The sequence below is a fragment of the Lissotriton helveticus genome, chromosome 9 (assembly GCF_964261635.1).
Source record: "Lissotriton helveticus chromosome 9, aLisHel1.1, whole genome shotgun sequence".
Taxonomy (NCBI): domain Eukaryota; kingdom Metazoa; phylum Chordata; class Amphibia; order Caudata; family Salamandridae; genus Lissotriton; species Lissotriton helveticus.
In genome coordinates, this window is record NC_136070.1 from 674,778,222 (window position 1) to 674,794,958 (window position 16,737).

Here is a 16,737-nt window from a genome sequence, read left to right on the forward strand (position 1 = left end):
CGTGCTGCCCGATGAGTACCATTGCTGGGGTAGTATCTAGACAGGACCAATCTAAATTGACTCCTGGTCCGTGGGTTGGTGGTACCCAAGCCCACAAACGAAGTGTTCACCTAGGTGGATACGGGTCTTGATGCGTCCCTTTATGGGACCGGTATGTTCCGTACTGTTATAGCAGTGCATCCAGTAACTCTAGTCTGTTCCGTTCTCGAGAAATTCTGTCCTGTTTCTGTTCTCAGTATTCCAGGTAATATTCTGTTCGAACTGTTATTTATAATGTTGTTCAATGTATTTCCAATGTCGTGGTATGCCTGAATTGTTTTCCCAATTGTTATTGTTTTTCGTGTATTGTATTGTGTTCCGATTCAAGTTTACAATGCCGCTCTTTTCAAGATTACGTCAGCTAAAAACTAGAAAGGGTTTATTAGAAGAAGCAGTTCCTGTCCCGCCCAGGGACAGTCCAGGTCATTTTATGTATCAGAAACATGGCATAAGCGCCATATTGTATCTAGATTTATGGGTAGAGTATACCAAACAGTTAGAAGAAAAGTATAGATGGCCCGTATCGGGTACATGGGATCCCGAATGTATCATGCGAGTAGAAGAAGCATTATGGAAAAAGAAAGCCAGACAGTCACAGAAAGATGCCATCGAGTTATGGCGTAAAGAAGCTCATAAAAGAACGGAAAAGGAAGTCAGAAAGTCAGAGTTAAGTAGAGAATCCCAGGAACGAGCCCAAGAAAGGGAATTAATCGAGATAGGTGAACGAGTCAAAGCCGAACAGTCAGACAGACAGAGGCATGCCCTTATTAAGGGTATGTATCCTCTTCTTGCCGAGGGCTTGCCAAAAGCGACCCCAGAGGCATCCAGTAATTTCCCGCCACCATTAGTTCCGACCAAGCTACGTCACAAACCGACCGCAGCTGATATTTTAATTTCGTCCTATTTGGACGACACAGTCCCTGAATATGCAAATCCTGTTCGCGCTCCGCCCGTCCCTGTAAATCAGGTAGTTCCTGCGCCTCCAGACACCGGGGTGCCCTTAACAGCTCCCCCGGGTCAGCCCGCCATACAAGTCCAGCCCACGTTACAATTACCGACCCTGCCAGGTCGGAAAGCATCAGTTGATGATTCCAGTTTAGGGGCCGCGGGAGGAGGTCTTCCTCAAACCCCGCCGCCACACAAGCGTTTAACATTACTCGAATTACATGCTCAAGCATTACAGCGTACGCCCAAACATCAGTCTGTTACAGAAATCAGGCAAACCCTTACCGAATGTGTCTATGATCCAGTTCCAGGCGAATATAATATGGTTTTATATTCATTACGTATAAGGAGAGTGACCGAGTATCTAGTCACCTTGCCGAATATGAAAGAATATCTAGACAGAATATATCGTTTCATCCGTACAGGGGATGATCCAGAAAGTATTAGTGATGCCATGTCTCAAAGGAAAGCCGAGATCCAGCTCATGATATTAAAGTTCCTGATCAATTGCCTAATAAGAGAACAAGATTACCCGTCTAAAGATCCGGCCGAAATGAGAATCCTGACAAGGTGGAGTGATAATATAGCCGAGGGTAAGCACAAGACCGTCAGTGCCATGGAAAGTATGTACAAGAAAATCCGTAAAGAGATAATAAAGATACACGAACAGCGTAAAGCAGCACAAATAAGCGAGAAAGAAAGTATCTCTGATCCTGAAGAGGAAGACGAGAATCCCGCCAGAATAGCGTATGTAGGAAAATCTAGATTTCCAGATCGCCATTTACGTCTAGAACCCAAGTCTATTTTCCATCATCAAGCACCAGAACAAGGTTCCCTAGAACAAGTATTTCAAGCTACCGATCACATTCTGAAATCACGAATCGGTTATAGCGAATTAAGTACTATGCATGAACAAGAACTAGTCCGATCAGCAGTCCGATGGATTACTGATTCTACCACTTTTCCAGACGAAATAGTGGCACAAATGTTTCTGAAATTGCCCCCAGCCGAGCAGCGACTGGTGGGTATGTATATGATCCAGCACCTCATTACTCTGTATGAGGGTCAACATTCTGATCCAGGCCCGTTACACGATGTCCTGAACGAGTTACTCCAGTATAGATGGAGAGGTCTAGGTACCGATTTAATTAGTGTCATTTTAGAACAGCGCCACAAATATAGAACGTTCCTGAACCCGCATTTTGTTCATGTCTCACCCCCAGAAAGTAAACCGTTTTACATAGACAGACAGAATCCGTTACGAGAGGTCCACCCAGTCCAAGGGGCGGGTGGCGATATGCAACGAGTGTTTGTATACACTCCGATTTCAAAGATGGAACTTCTTGAAATGAAGAAATTAATTCCCTGTCATGACAAAGATCCAGCGGGGTTCCATAGAGAATTAAAAGACATGCTCCGTATGGGAGAATACACTTACCCAGATATCATTAAAATGTTAAAGGTCCTGTTACCCGCAGGGGTGTATGAAAAGTTAAAGGAAAAGGAATGGGAGGTGGGAGAGAAAAAGATCGATTGGGCAGTTCTAGAAGCTGAAGACAAGGCACGAGTACCAGGTACCGGTCTTGGAGATAAATGTAAAGATTTACCAGAATTATTGATTCAAGTTTTACCCAGATTATTGACAACGAGAAAAGAAGACTGGGATGCAATCTCAGCCTGTAAACAGAAACAAGATGAAGATATTAGTGATTTTTATTCTAGATTTGAAAAATGTTTCAGTATCAACAGTGGTCTCAAGACAAGTAGTGAGTCATACCCTCACCTTTTTGTTACTAAATTAGTCGAGAATTCAAGCCCACAAATTAAAAATCGAGTTTTGAAAGTCGAAAGCACCTGGCAAGCAAATACTCCGTCCCAGATGCTCCAGATGCTCCAGTACCACCAGAATAGAATCAGGGAAGAGCAGGAACACGAGAGAAAACGTATGAAAGACACGAAAATGAAAGTGCTAGTTGCACAATCTGTTCCTCAAGACAGTCAGAAGAGGGGTCCGAATCAAGCCAGTCATCCTGCAGCTCCCGTTAGAGGGAACTGCAATTATTGTAAACAGCCAGGTCATTTTATAAACGAGTGTGCAGTTCTGAAACACAACATAGCTACTGGTAAGACTAAAGAAAGACCACGTCCGCCTAGACAAGAACAAGTTTCACAGATTCCTCAGCCACAGAATGCACAACAGACAGTTACAGCACCGCAGCCTATAGCTGCAACACAGCATGTCACATCGCAGATGTACCAGTATGCACAGTCTGAGTATCCAGAATATCAGCCATATTCATGAAACAGCCTAGAGAGGGAGGTAGGCTTGCCTCTCATCGAGATACCTGTAGATCAAGAAGGTCCCTATGTTCACAGTCAAGTATTAGGGAAAGACAGAAAGTTTTTGATCGATACAGGGGCAAGTAGGACCACAATTAGTCATGCCGAAGTTCCAGGGGCTCCGCTCTCAGGCTCAAGAAATGTTTCCCTTGGATTTTCAGGAAAGCCAATAGTTAATGAGATATCAAAGCCAGTCACTCTAGAAGTAGGTCCATTGTCCCGTACTACTGATCTGTTACTTACTAAGTCATGTCCAGAAAATCTGTTAGGCATTAAGACACTGAAAGAATTAGGTGCAGTTATTTGCTGTTCCCCAGAGGGAATACGTCTGTTCCTACGTGACTTTAAGGGTCACTATGTATTACGAGATTTTGATTCAAGATTGTCTAATGTTCCGCAGCATTTATGGGCGCAAGGTCCAACTGATGTAGGTTACATGCAAATCACACCCCATCGTGTGACTCTCAAACCAGGTGTAGTGTTACCCCGGATCAGACAGTACAGATTGCCACCTGAGGCTGTAGCAGCCTTATCCAAAATTATTGACGAGCTCATGGCTCAAGGAGTAGTTGTAGAAACTGACTCCAATGTATGCAATTCTCCGATCATTCCAGTCATGAAACGTACTGATCCGAATGCACCCCCAGTATATCGATTAGTGATTGATTTACGAGAGCTTAATAAATGTATTATTCCTCAGTACCCAGTTGTTCCAGATATCTCTTCCCTGTTAACTGCCATTGATTCCGAAGCCATGTTCTTCACTGTCATAGACCTCAAGAATGCATTTTTTAGTGTTCCGATTCATCCAGACAGCCAGTTTCTTTTCGGATTTTGTTTAAATGGAAGGAGCTATATGTTCACACGCGCTCCTCAAGGTTTCACAGAAAGTCCTAGTATTTACAGTCAAGCACTTAAGAGACAACTAGACAATATTCACATGCCAACTGACACTGCCCTGCTCCAGTATGTCGATGATCTACTGATCACAGCCCGTTCTGAACGTGCTTGCGAGCGAGCGTCACTTACAGTCCTGTATTTTCTAGCCGAGATGGGGCACAAGGTGTCACCTTCGAAGCTTCAATTCTGTGTTCAGCAAGTGGTTTACTTAGGGCACTTGCTGTCCAAGAGGGGTAGGCAGTTGACACCAGACCGTATCCAGTTAATAGCGAGTCTTCCCCAGCCCAGAACCCAGAAGGAGGTACGTGCCTTTATCGGCCTTACTTCTTATTGTAGACAATGGATTCCCCAGTATGCATTTCTAGCCAAGCCACTGATACAGTTAACGACACAGGAGGCAGCCGTATCGACTGTCCTCCCTTGGACATCTGAACATACACTTAGTTTCAATGAATTAAAGAAAGCCCTATGCCAAGCTCCAGTTCTAGCTACACCGAACTACAGTAAGCCTTTTACACTTTTTGTTACTGAACGTGAAGGTACAGCATTATCTGTCCTCACACAAGATCAAGCAGGACAATACAAGCCCTGTGCTTATTTTTCGAGCACATTAGATCCAGTCGCCCAGGCCCTGCCGGCGTGCCTCAAGTCAGTTGCAGCCACAGCACTAGCTATCAGACAAAGTGATTCCATAGTTTTAGGACACTCCCTGACAGTACAAGTCCCACATTCAGTAGAAGTTCTTTTAAACCGAACACAAACTCAGCACTTGACAATTGCACGTTTAACAGGTTATGAATTGACACTGTTCCAGCCACACATAGAAATTAGACGCTGCAACGTCCTGAATCCTGCTACACTGTTACCATCAGTTAATTCAAATCCTGACCCACATGACTGTGTGGAAGTAGTTAATATTACGACAAAGCCAAGACAAGACCTGACAGATATTCCGTTACCAGATCCTGACCTGACACTTTATGTGGATGGTTCATGTATGAGAACTAGTACAGGAGAACTAGTCGCCGCGTATGCAGTGACTACTGACACCGAAGTTATTGAAACACACCGTATTGATACCCTGTCCGCTCAAGCAGCAGAGCTAGTCGCTCTGACACAAGCTTGTATACACGCCAAGAACCTGAAGGTTAATGTTTACACAGACTCACGTTACGCATTTGGAGTTGTACACGACTTCGGAGTGCTCTGGCAGGAGAGAGGTTTTATGACTTCTCATGGAACCAAGATTCAGCATGGTCTCCTCATTCAAGCTCTGTTAGATGCCATACATTTACCGACATCTATCGCTATCATGAAGTGCAAAGCACATACGAAAGTCACTGACATTATTTCCCAAGGTAATGATCTAGCAGATCGCACAGCCAAGCTTACAGCACAGACTCCAGACGTTCCAGTTAACATGACACATACTCCAGATCTGACTACATGCATGACAGTTAAGGACCCTACACAAGATGTCATAGATATCCAGTTACATGCTACTCCCGAGGAAATCAAGAAATGGTCTGAACAAGGAGGGGTCCAGACAGATCAAGGATGGTTAACGAAGGGTAGAGCCACATGGTTTCTCCCCGACTCTATGGTTCAAGTCATTATCAATACCGCACATAGTCCAGCACATTTAGGAGAAAAAGCTATGTTAGACAGTATCCAGAACATTTGGTTCAACAAGCATTTACGAGCTGCAGCCAAGCAGAAAGTCCGTACCTGCATGATATGTTGTCAGTTTAATCCAGGTAAAAGTGTCCCGGTGGAACAAGGTGGTTTCCAGCCTCCTGACCACCCTTTTGAGGTCCTCCAGATGGATTATATTCAGATGGAGCGATGTCGAGGTTTCAAGTATGTCCTTGTAGTAGTATGCGCTTTGTCCAGGTGGACAGAAGCATATCCAGTCCCAGATTACACAGCCGCGACCACTGCCAAGCAGTTGGTTCGTGAATTTTTCCCTAGATATGGACTCCCTAGAGTCGTATATTCTGATAACGGCCAACCATTCTCATCTGAACTCATGAAGCACGTTTCCCTGTTGTTAGGGTACCAGTGGAAGTTCCATTGTGTACGCCATCCTGAAGCAGCCGGTCTAGTCGAGAGACATAATCAGACCCTGAAAATCCGCATGGCCAAAGTCTGTAAGGAAAAAGGTGTGGACTGGTTAGTAGCTCTGCCAGTCGCTTTGTTTTATATGCGCATGGTCGCACATTCTAGATCAGGTCTGTCCCCGTATGAGGTCGTATTCGGCCGCCCCCCTAACATGTGGGGTACTCCTAGACCCCGAAGTATTACCGATGTTTCATGTAATATGCTGACAGATTACCTAGCTTCCTTGATGTCTGCCCTCAACTCATGTCGTTCACAGGTTGCCGCCGCATTTCCAGACAATACCGAGGTGGCACCGCATGAAATCGTTCCAGGTTCCCTAGTGATGGTCCGGAATTTCGACAGATCAAGTCCGCTGGAACCTCGTTGGAAGGAGCCACGTCAGGTCCTCTTGACCACCCGTACTGCCGTCAAGTTGGAAGGCAGAAAAGGATGGATCCACCTTTCTCATGTTAAACTTTTTAGAGGATTGAAACCGGTTTCTAAAAACATTTCCAAGGATTCCCAAGATTCTAAAGACTGCCAAAACATTGTTTTAAAGGACTGTCCCGCACAAGACATTATTACAACCCCTCCCTTGGTAGAGAAAACTCCGCAGCAGGAGTATAAGCTAAAGCTCAGGTCTAGTAAAATAAGTCAGTCAGTTTGATTGTATAAGTCCTCCCCTAGGTGAAACGGTTAGACTGTTTCTGACATGTATAAAATAGACCCCCATAGTGAGAGAGTCAGTCTAAACGCAAACCGATGTATTGTTTTTCTGAGTTTCATATTATTCATCAGCATTATGATTTCCTGCACCAGCTATGCATTCTATCTGTATTTTCCAGTTCCTCATGTAAATATGTCTGCTAATGCTACAGTAGAGCACACGTTTAGTGATCTGCCTCCTCACGAATATTCATACCGCCTCGCTATGCGCAACAATTCTTTCATCCGTATGTTACATTACTCACACCAGACCAGCAATGCCACTAATTGTTGGGTGTGTGGTCGACTCCCCCCTTTCCAGACACCGAAGGGAGTTCTGCCACTTTTTCCTTATCCATTCTCACATAATGGTTCGTGTGGAGCATGGTCCACGTTAACGTCATCCTCAACAGATATGTCTTTTCTTAACAGTACATGTTTCCCAGACAAGCAAGGTCTTCCCCACAGAACAGGGTTAGATCTAGAAAATGAAGTGTATAATTTAGGTAATTATTCGTCGAATTTCATGGTCCTGAATGTTCAGTCTGATACTACTCCAGACTTACCTGCTATTTCAGTACTACCTGTCAAAGGCGAATTATGTGTCCGTAGTCATGGTTCCATACATGTAGGTCATAGTGAATGTACTACTGTTATCCAGTATAGTGACAGTGGGAAATCTGTTTTCAAAGCTTCACGTCATTCTTATTTTATTTGTGGTCAAACCGCATATGTCCGTCTGCCCCTCGATTGGGAGGGAACCTGTTACATTGCCTTCCTACTACCACCTGTTTTCCTAGCCCCATCTGATTATCACAGAAACACACATCTAGTACACATTAGACATAGAAGGGAGTCCCCAATTGTCGATTATACTGAAACTACTCTAGAACAGTATACAGATTTCAATAAAGGTTTCTTCTTCTTTGTAGGACCTGTCCAGAATAGTAAACTGATCCGTAGGTTAACAAGAACCCTTGAAGCTGTAGTAAATGAGACTGCCTCTGCTCTAGGTAACCTAACCGAAGAACAATCTGCTATGAGATTTGTCGTTTTGCAAAATCGTCTCGTCCTTGACGTCATACTGGCCGATAGGGGCGGGGCCTGTAGAGTCATCGGATCTAGTTGCTGCATTTTCATTCCAAATAACGCGCCGTCTGTTTATTCAGCTATAACCAGACTCCATAAAATTGCCCATCTGTTACACCAAGATCCAGGCACCTGGACATGGTCAGGTTGGTTCTGGAATATAATTTCCGCATGGGGATAAAAAGTCCTGTCTTTTCTAGGTATTGCAGTAGCGATCATATTTAGCTGCTGCCTCTGTATACAATGTGGCCCTGCGATTTGCAGCATGTGCGCTACCTCTTGTATTCCTAGTCCCAAGCCCCGTTCTAAGTCCCGTTCCAGGATAATTCGAGACGAGCAAATGATACTGTATGAAATGATAGATGGTATCATGAAAATTGATGTTTCCTGATGGAAACGTAGTGACAAGGAGGGAATGTGGAAAAGTAAATTTTGCCATGTTCTGTGTCCCTACGCCTCATCCATCATATGTTATGTGTGCATGACCAATATGCATATGTTATTCCCCATGTCCGATTAATGACGCAATTATAGTTGTGTCCACCTCTAGTATGCCAGTTTCCAGTCCTCGTGAATACTACGAATATCAGGCCTATGTAAAGTTATGTTGCCACGTTTCTCAGTGTGCACGTTATTCCATTATAAAGTCCCCGTTTCTAGGCCTCAAAAGGGCCCGGACATCAGATTCAGCTCCTGAAAAGCCTCGCTGAGGAGCGATACAGCCCCCACCTGTATCCTCGACCCTTCACTTACTTCTTGCCTCGCAGTGCCCGGTGCAGCTTGGCTCTGCCTCTGAGTCTGCCAAAAGTATGTTATAGTTCCAGCTATCAGTTCAGTCCTCCTTCTCTGCATTCCTAAGCTACTGAACTGCACCAATAGTTTCCGTCATTGTCTAGCCTTCTCGTCTCCATGTTAGAGAAATACTGCATTTACTGGTCATTTAATATTCCTCATCACGCATTTCATGTAGAATAATGTATGGTCCAGTCTTAGAATCAAGTTAGCTTTTCCCCTCATGACTTCTAGTTTATATCAACATGTTCCCTAAACATCAGATACCAGATAGGGTTTAAGTACATGTCGCTCCGACCCTCCAGACTCTAGTCTCTGCTCCTAGCACAGAGTTCATAGCCCCCAGCTTCTCCTAGTAACACGTCATTGCCAGTTTTCGCGCACCACCAGGTTAGAGGTCCCGGCTCCTTAGGTAGCCCCCTCCATGGTTTCCGCCCCATTCATGACATATTCTGTTACGTTTGCACCACATGTCTATGTATACGCCCAGTTACACCTCTTTTTACTGTTATCTCTCGCGACTGCTACGCGTCACGCCTTCTGCTCCACCCACTGCTACGCCTACTGCAATGTAATGCTATGTGTTTGCGCTATGTATATAAGTCCATGTATTGTTATTAAAAGTTAGCGCGCTCATCCCAGACCTAGCCCCGGCAGCTGCCGGGCCCTGTCACTCTGTTCCTATGCAGGTTGTCCTGATCCTGTCCTTATGCTGTAATAAACCTGCAGAAACTCCTACTACCTCGAATCTTGACTCTTATTTTATTGAGCTATCTGTTATTCATTCATTCATTCAAAAATAGATCCGGTATTATTTATTTATATACCACAAGTCTTAAATCTGTTGGTAAATTATTCCACAGATTTGCAGCCAGATGTGAAAAGGCACGACCGCCCGACCTGACTTTCTTTATTTGGGTGGGGACAGCTCTTGCAGTAAATTGGGAGCGGAGATTTCGGCTTGGTACATAAAAATTAATCCTGTTTTTTAGGATGGTCAGGCCAGTATTATGCAGCACTCTGTGGGTGATACACAACATTTTGAAAGAAGCTCTTTCCCTCATTGGGAGCCAATGTAGGGCTCTCAGACTACTCTTGGCAGAGTCGTACTTTTTTTTATTACAGATGGCTTTTGCTGCCGCTTTTTGGACAAGCTGTAGCTTTGAAAATAAATAGTGCCAACAAATAAGGAGTTCCCGTAGTCGAGTCTACTCATTAATAGTGACTGGACTATTGGCCTTTCCCTGGGTCTCAGCCTGGACTTCCTGGGTGTTGTTTCTGCCCTCTGCGCTAGTCCCTGGCTGCTCACCATCATTTGCTGTATTCTCCATGCTTAGCTGCAATTTTCGGTTTAGCGGGCATTTTTCGTCTCGCTAATGCGTTATATGGTAGCCTGGGGCTTATTGGTTTAGCGATAATAATCGCTGATAGGCCCAACGTGCTTTTTTTCACGTTAGGGTGCGACGGCTTAGCGTCGTCATGCTAGTTCTTTCGCCTAATTTTATCGTATTTCTGGGGAAATATTGCCGCTTAGCGGAGTATTGGTAATACCTCGCTACAGCGGCGATATTTCCAGGCGATGTTTGGCGGTAAAATTTTTCGCGCTAAATATCATTAGCAATATTTATTGCCTGTTGTTGGTAATATCCCCCCAGATTCTTTTTAACCCCTCCCCTGCTGGTGACGGAACCACTCCGTCATCAGCTGCGGTCGCGCTGTGCTGACGACGGAGCGTTCCGTCACGGCCCGCTCGGCACGCCTGCGTGGCGCGGATTCCGCGCCTGCGCTGAGCGTTCCATTGAGCGGGCGGGGCCGTGACGGAACCGCTCTGTCATGAGCACAGCGCAACCACGGCTGGTGACGGAGTGGTTCCGTCACCAGCATGCGCCCACCGTGCAGCCACCCCGCCCCCTTAGCACTGCGGCGGAATAGCCGCCGCAGTGAAGGGGTTAAGAAACAGGTTGAAAATGGATGAACCCTCCGTATACCCTTTTGTGACTTGGCACCATGCCAAAACCAGACTACCGAACCAAAATACAGAGGGGAAATAACTGTCCTCATGCAACAGTATAGAGTAAAAGGCCTGGCAAAGATCAATGACAGTAAACCACTCGGCCTCGCATGGAATCTGAAACAAAGTCACAGTAGGATTTGGTGCCACAGAATAACTAAACGACAATATTGTTTATCTTTCAAAGGTCTTGAACTATGTGGTACTTACCACTAGGCTTCTGGAAGCTCATGATGGGTGAATTACATCAACTCCCCATAGTCTCCTTCAAAATACATTGTTGGACCATTGTCTTGCTAACTGGAGTAATTTAACACTTGTTTCAGGGGTCATATTATATTGTGTAGTTCTTTGGTACTCAACATTAGGCTTTATGTGTATATGGGCAGGCTCAACTCCTTTGATCAGTCCAATGTTCTTCCCTGAAAAATCCCAAATTCCAATCTCACTGTATCTCTGAGATCCAGGGGTAACTCTTCACTTATCATCATAGGGAACAACTCAACTGGTGGGGTTTGGTTAGCCAATTTAAAAGCAACATCTTCATTATAAATTTCGAACTCCACACCCTTTGAGGTGCAATAAATGGTGCAAATCAGCTTGCACAATAAATCCTGACCCAACAAACTCACTGGGCTCGAATCACATACAAGAAATTGGTGATTCTCCTAAAAATTCCCTTTTTTTATAAGCACATACTCGGTTATGGGGTTTGTCAGTTGTTAATTTGCAACTCCTACGACTTGTATTCTCTTTCCCGAGAGGGGTAGGTTTGGAACTTCCACTGTTCTAACAGTAGAGCGGGTAGCACCAGTATGAACCAGAAATGATACGGGGTGACCATTCACTTTACCGCCTATAAATTGGCCTCTCTGGGCTACCTCCAAGACTGCGCCAAGCACACAGTATTCCTCCCTGCTCAAGCACCGTCATGTGGACTGATCGGAGCCATATTTGTAAACTATATCAATCATGGCAAGCTGCTGGAAAGTATTGTTATTCTGGAAAGCATTCTGATTCATATTTGGAACTTGGTTTGAAATTAATCTAGGGCAATTGGCAGCTTTTTGTGGCATCGGGGGCTTGAGGCACATTGAAATTTTGAGACCTTGGTCTCTGCACATTTTGTGACTGCATGGGGTTATTATTATGAGGCTGTGCAAACACTGAAATTTGTCCCTGATTAGCAGGATTAAGACAACATTCTCTTTTACAGTGTCCCAACTTATTGCAATAATGACAAAGGTTGGACTTCTTCAAGGCAGTTACATTAATTCCAGTACTTAGGTCAGTTGGGACACCATGACCTGTACCTTGTGGCTGGAATTCACCTCCACCCTGTATCATAGCAAATACATTGTACTCCTCTGAGTCTAAAAGGAATCTGCCTAAAGCTAAAATGAGACCACCAATTAAAACTCCAAAGAACAATCGAGAATCACACATCATGTGTCCCAGTACTTCTCCACCTTCTCACAGTAGAACCTGGCAACCGTATTCAAATCTTGGGTGCTTCAATGTGTCCACCAATTAGCCCCCTTGCAGACCTATTCACCCAAGAAAACCAAATCCTCTGCTCCCTGGTTCAATCAGTTGCTTAGAACATAGTTTACAACGCGGTGTTTACACCGCAGTGCCTTTATAACGCTGCCATTACAATGCAAGTCATTACTACGACTTGCGCTGGATGGCGCTGTTGGGCAAGGAATGTTGTATTTTTATATTCCAACACCTTCCCTACTGTTACGTGGACTGGTGTTGGAATATAAAATTATAAGATTCCAAAATCTGCGCCCTCCAACGCAAGTCGTTGTAACGACTTGTGTTGTAATGCCTGCGATGTCAAGTACCTCGATCTTTTAGATCGCGTTGTACTGACATACATCCCTAGTAAATACATCTGGAAAGGAATTGGCGAAAAACTATGATATGGTCGCTTAATGCGAATATAAACGAGCACTTAAGGCTTATTATAACAAAGTTTGTGAGGCAAAAAAGAACTACTTCACAGACAAAATAGAGTTGTCCAACTACTAAAGTAAGGAGCTGTTAAGATTGTTAAAGCCTTCACAGATCCGCCCCTGGTGACTAAGGCTCTTCCGCTTTTTGCGAAATGGCCTCTCGTATTAGCAGCTATTTTCCATGAAACATTGTGACGATACAAGAGGCTCTCACAGAGCGTTTTCACTCTGATTATGAAATGCCATTAACTCCTCCTCTTGAACCCATACCATGAGTTGCCCCCATGCTTCTGCCGTTCCCCCTGCTGTCACTGGAAGTATCCCTAGCCATCATCAAGGGCCTCAAGTCAGGCTCCCCTACCGACCCTTGTCCAGCAAAATTGTTAGCCTCCTTTGCTTACAATACCTCATTGGACATATGCATTCTATATGGAAGCAGGCTAAAATTCTGCCTTTTCTCAAAAAGCCCTCCGCTGACCCTAAAGTACCAGCAAAATATAGGGCTATCTCCCTGCTACCAACATTTTCCAAGGTCCTGGAGAAATATATTAATATAGTAATTACCAACTACGTGGAAACCAATAATTTCCTTCATATCAGTCAGTCCGGCTTCAGAGCCAACCATAGTACTGAGTCTGCACTATTTGAGGTCTTTGAACACATTATGGAAAGACTTATTGCGGCAGGAAAAGCAATCTTGAGCCTGTTAGATCTGTCAGCGGCCTTTGGTACTGTTTCTCATAACAGGCTTTTGGATAGGATCCAGACTCTCGGTATTGGTGGCTCTGTTTTAAAAATAGCTCTCTTCCTTTTTGGAAGATTGAGACCAGGAGGTTTTGACTCCTCCCTTTGTGGCTGGAATCCCTAGTATGAATGTAGGGGTTCCTCAGTGTTCCATTTCGAGCCCCACATTATTCAATCTATATATGTCCCATCTGATTTCTTTGGTGGAGGCATATGGAGCGAAAACATTTTCATATGCCGATGACACGCAGCTCTTATTCACCTGTGACAAGGGAAAGAGCTTCGAGGGAGGTAAGATTAAAACATGCCTCTCAAAAGTGTTTACATGATTAGGAAACAACCAGCTCAAATGTAACTCAGAAAATTCAGAAAGTATTTTCTTTGGCTCCCCTCCTTCAGATGAATGGAGACTTTGGTGGCCAGAAGATATGTCACCCGCGCTCACCCCACAACAAATGGTAAAGAACTTGGGCGTTATGATAGACAATTCCATATCTATAAAAGCCCAAGTCCAACAGTCGCGGTTGGTAGGGGAGTACCTGCCGGGGCGGTGACGTGGGGAGGGGCAGGGTGGGGGTTAATAATGTATGGATAACGGAGGTTTGCAGGTAAGTAAACATTTAAATAAATCAAATGAATTTTGTTGCACGCACTGCATCCCCAAATGCAATGCAGTGCGCGCAACGAAATTCGTTTGATTTATTTAAATGTTTACTTACCTGCAAACCTCCATTATCCATACATTACTAACCCCCACCCTGCCCCTCCCCCTCCCCACGTCACCGCCCCGGCAGGTACTCCCCTACCGACCGCGGCTGAAGTCCAATCAGTGGCAGGAACTTGCTTTGGCCTCCTTAGGATGCTGAGGAAGTTTCTCCCACTCTTGTCTTTGGACTGCAGGAAATCCGTGGCCCAGGCATTAATTACCTCCAGATTGGACTATGTGAATGTTCTGTACCTAGGCCTCCCGGAATACCTGCTCAAGCGCTTGCAGGTGGCCCAAAATGCTGCGGCTAGAACTATTCTTATGCTGCAATCTAGGACTCATATGTCTACCATTCTCAGAGCTCTTCACAGGCTTCCAGTAAAAAGGAGGTTCAGAATCAAGGTCCTGATGTTATTCTTTAAGGCCGTCCAATAGGAGGGGCGCAAGGTACCTCACTAGGAGGGTTACTCACTATACACCATCTAGAACTTTGAGATCCTCTTCCTTGAACTTGGCTGTGGTTCCTAGAATATTGCATGCCGCTTGGGCAGCATCTCTTTTAGGTTTCTCGGAGCACAGGCCTGGAACGCGCTCCCTGCGTCGCTGATATCGGTGACGGATTTCGCTACTTTCAGGAAGCTCCTTAAAACTTGGCTTTTTAATCAATGAATGATTACTCTTTAGCAGCATTCTTTATTCCTATTTTTTTGCACTTGCATATGGGGGCTGTTAGTGGGGTTGCAGACAAGGCTTTTGGAAGTGCCGGGGCACTCTCTTTGATTAGCTGTGAGCTATATAAATGCTTTAATTAATTAATTCATTCATTAAATACTCTCATCTCCTAGTCCGAACATCAGAACACCCTTGGATTCCTCCCATATCTAGATATAACATGAATCAGGGCCTTCCCTTTGTTTGTTAACGCCTTTTGTCCTTGCCAAAAGTTCTTCTCCCAAGCCTCACTATCTCTTATACACAATGTGCCTTTCACAAACTATGAGACCATATGACCGCACCTGTAGCAGCACAGCCATGATGGCGGCCGCATCGGACGCTTGCTGAAAGAGCCCCATCTTGGGCCCGGCTAAAATCATGTCTACCTGGTGGTAGCTGCCAGTTGAAAAGCTTTTCTTGGCCCATCATACACCCAGCGAATGAGTCCGCAACCTCAGTTCGTTGTTTGCCCCTGTGGAGCTCCCTGGGGACAGTTGGATGGAGACGCTCCCAGGCGTGACTGATGATGTACTTCTATAGTGCGGTGTCCCAGGAGGTACTGGAGCGGCCCTGTTTATCATGGTGGAAGTCGGCATAATGAAGCACAGTAAGAGGTCCAACTTTTGTATGGTATGCCCCAGATTTTTGCCTTCCTATTCTGAAACAATTTTTGCTGACCCTATGATTCCTCACTCTTTATTCCTTGTAACCATTGCAACCCAAATAGGCATGGTAACATTTGCATATATTGGATTGTCAAATTTAATTTACTTTGAGTCCCTAATACATGGTACTGCATGTACCTTGGGCCTGCAAAAACACAACTGAAAATGTGTGGCAATCATTTAAGGGAATCTTTATCATTTGCGCATCAGCAAGTAAAGTGTCTTGATCTGTTTTGATCCTATTAAAATATTTGTTTCCATCGCTATTCAGAATTATAAAAGAAATTGCTGTATGTGTGCTTTTCCAATTGTTAATATATTTTGAACTATCGTACAGTTTGTTTTGTTGTGTGTTAGAAAAAAGTAATATCCTAAAGCCGGTCCTTTCACACACAGCAAGATTGTTACAAAGTTCACATTATAAAATGCAGTTGAGAAAGAAAATATCAATCTCCATGTTAAAAAAATTAAGCAGGAGTTTGTCAGAAGAACAGAGCCTGACATTTGACCTCCATGACCAGATACACTGTAGAGGCATCTTTAATGCTCAGTCACCTTGTGAACTTCAGAATCTATATTTTGGGGCTTCTATAGCACCCTCTAGACCCTTACTACCAGCACTAATGGATATACTGTCCTTACTTTTAAGATGGCCTGCGCATTCAAGACAATATGGAGCTAGCTTTGTAATTAATTGTTATTTTAAACAAGGCATTCTACTAGATAGTTGGACCCAGAACAAACTTTATGCGTTTCAGGAATGTAAATGTATTGTAATTGTATTTGAGCTCGTAAAGCGCACTGCTACCCGTCCGTAGGTTTCCTGGCACTGTATAACTCTGGGGAACCCGTCCTGGCTTTCCCTGTGGGATGGTCCCTGATGGGAGTCCCCAAGGTGGAGCCAGGCATCCCCGGAATTGATGGGGCCGTTGTGGAGATTAGGCAAGCTAATGCCCAGAGTTGGCGAGTGGAACCCCTGATTAGAGTAAGCACCGAAGCGAGAATTATCGAGTCCGCTGACCCAAG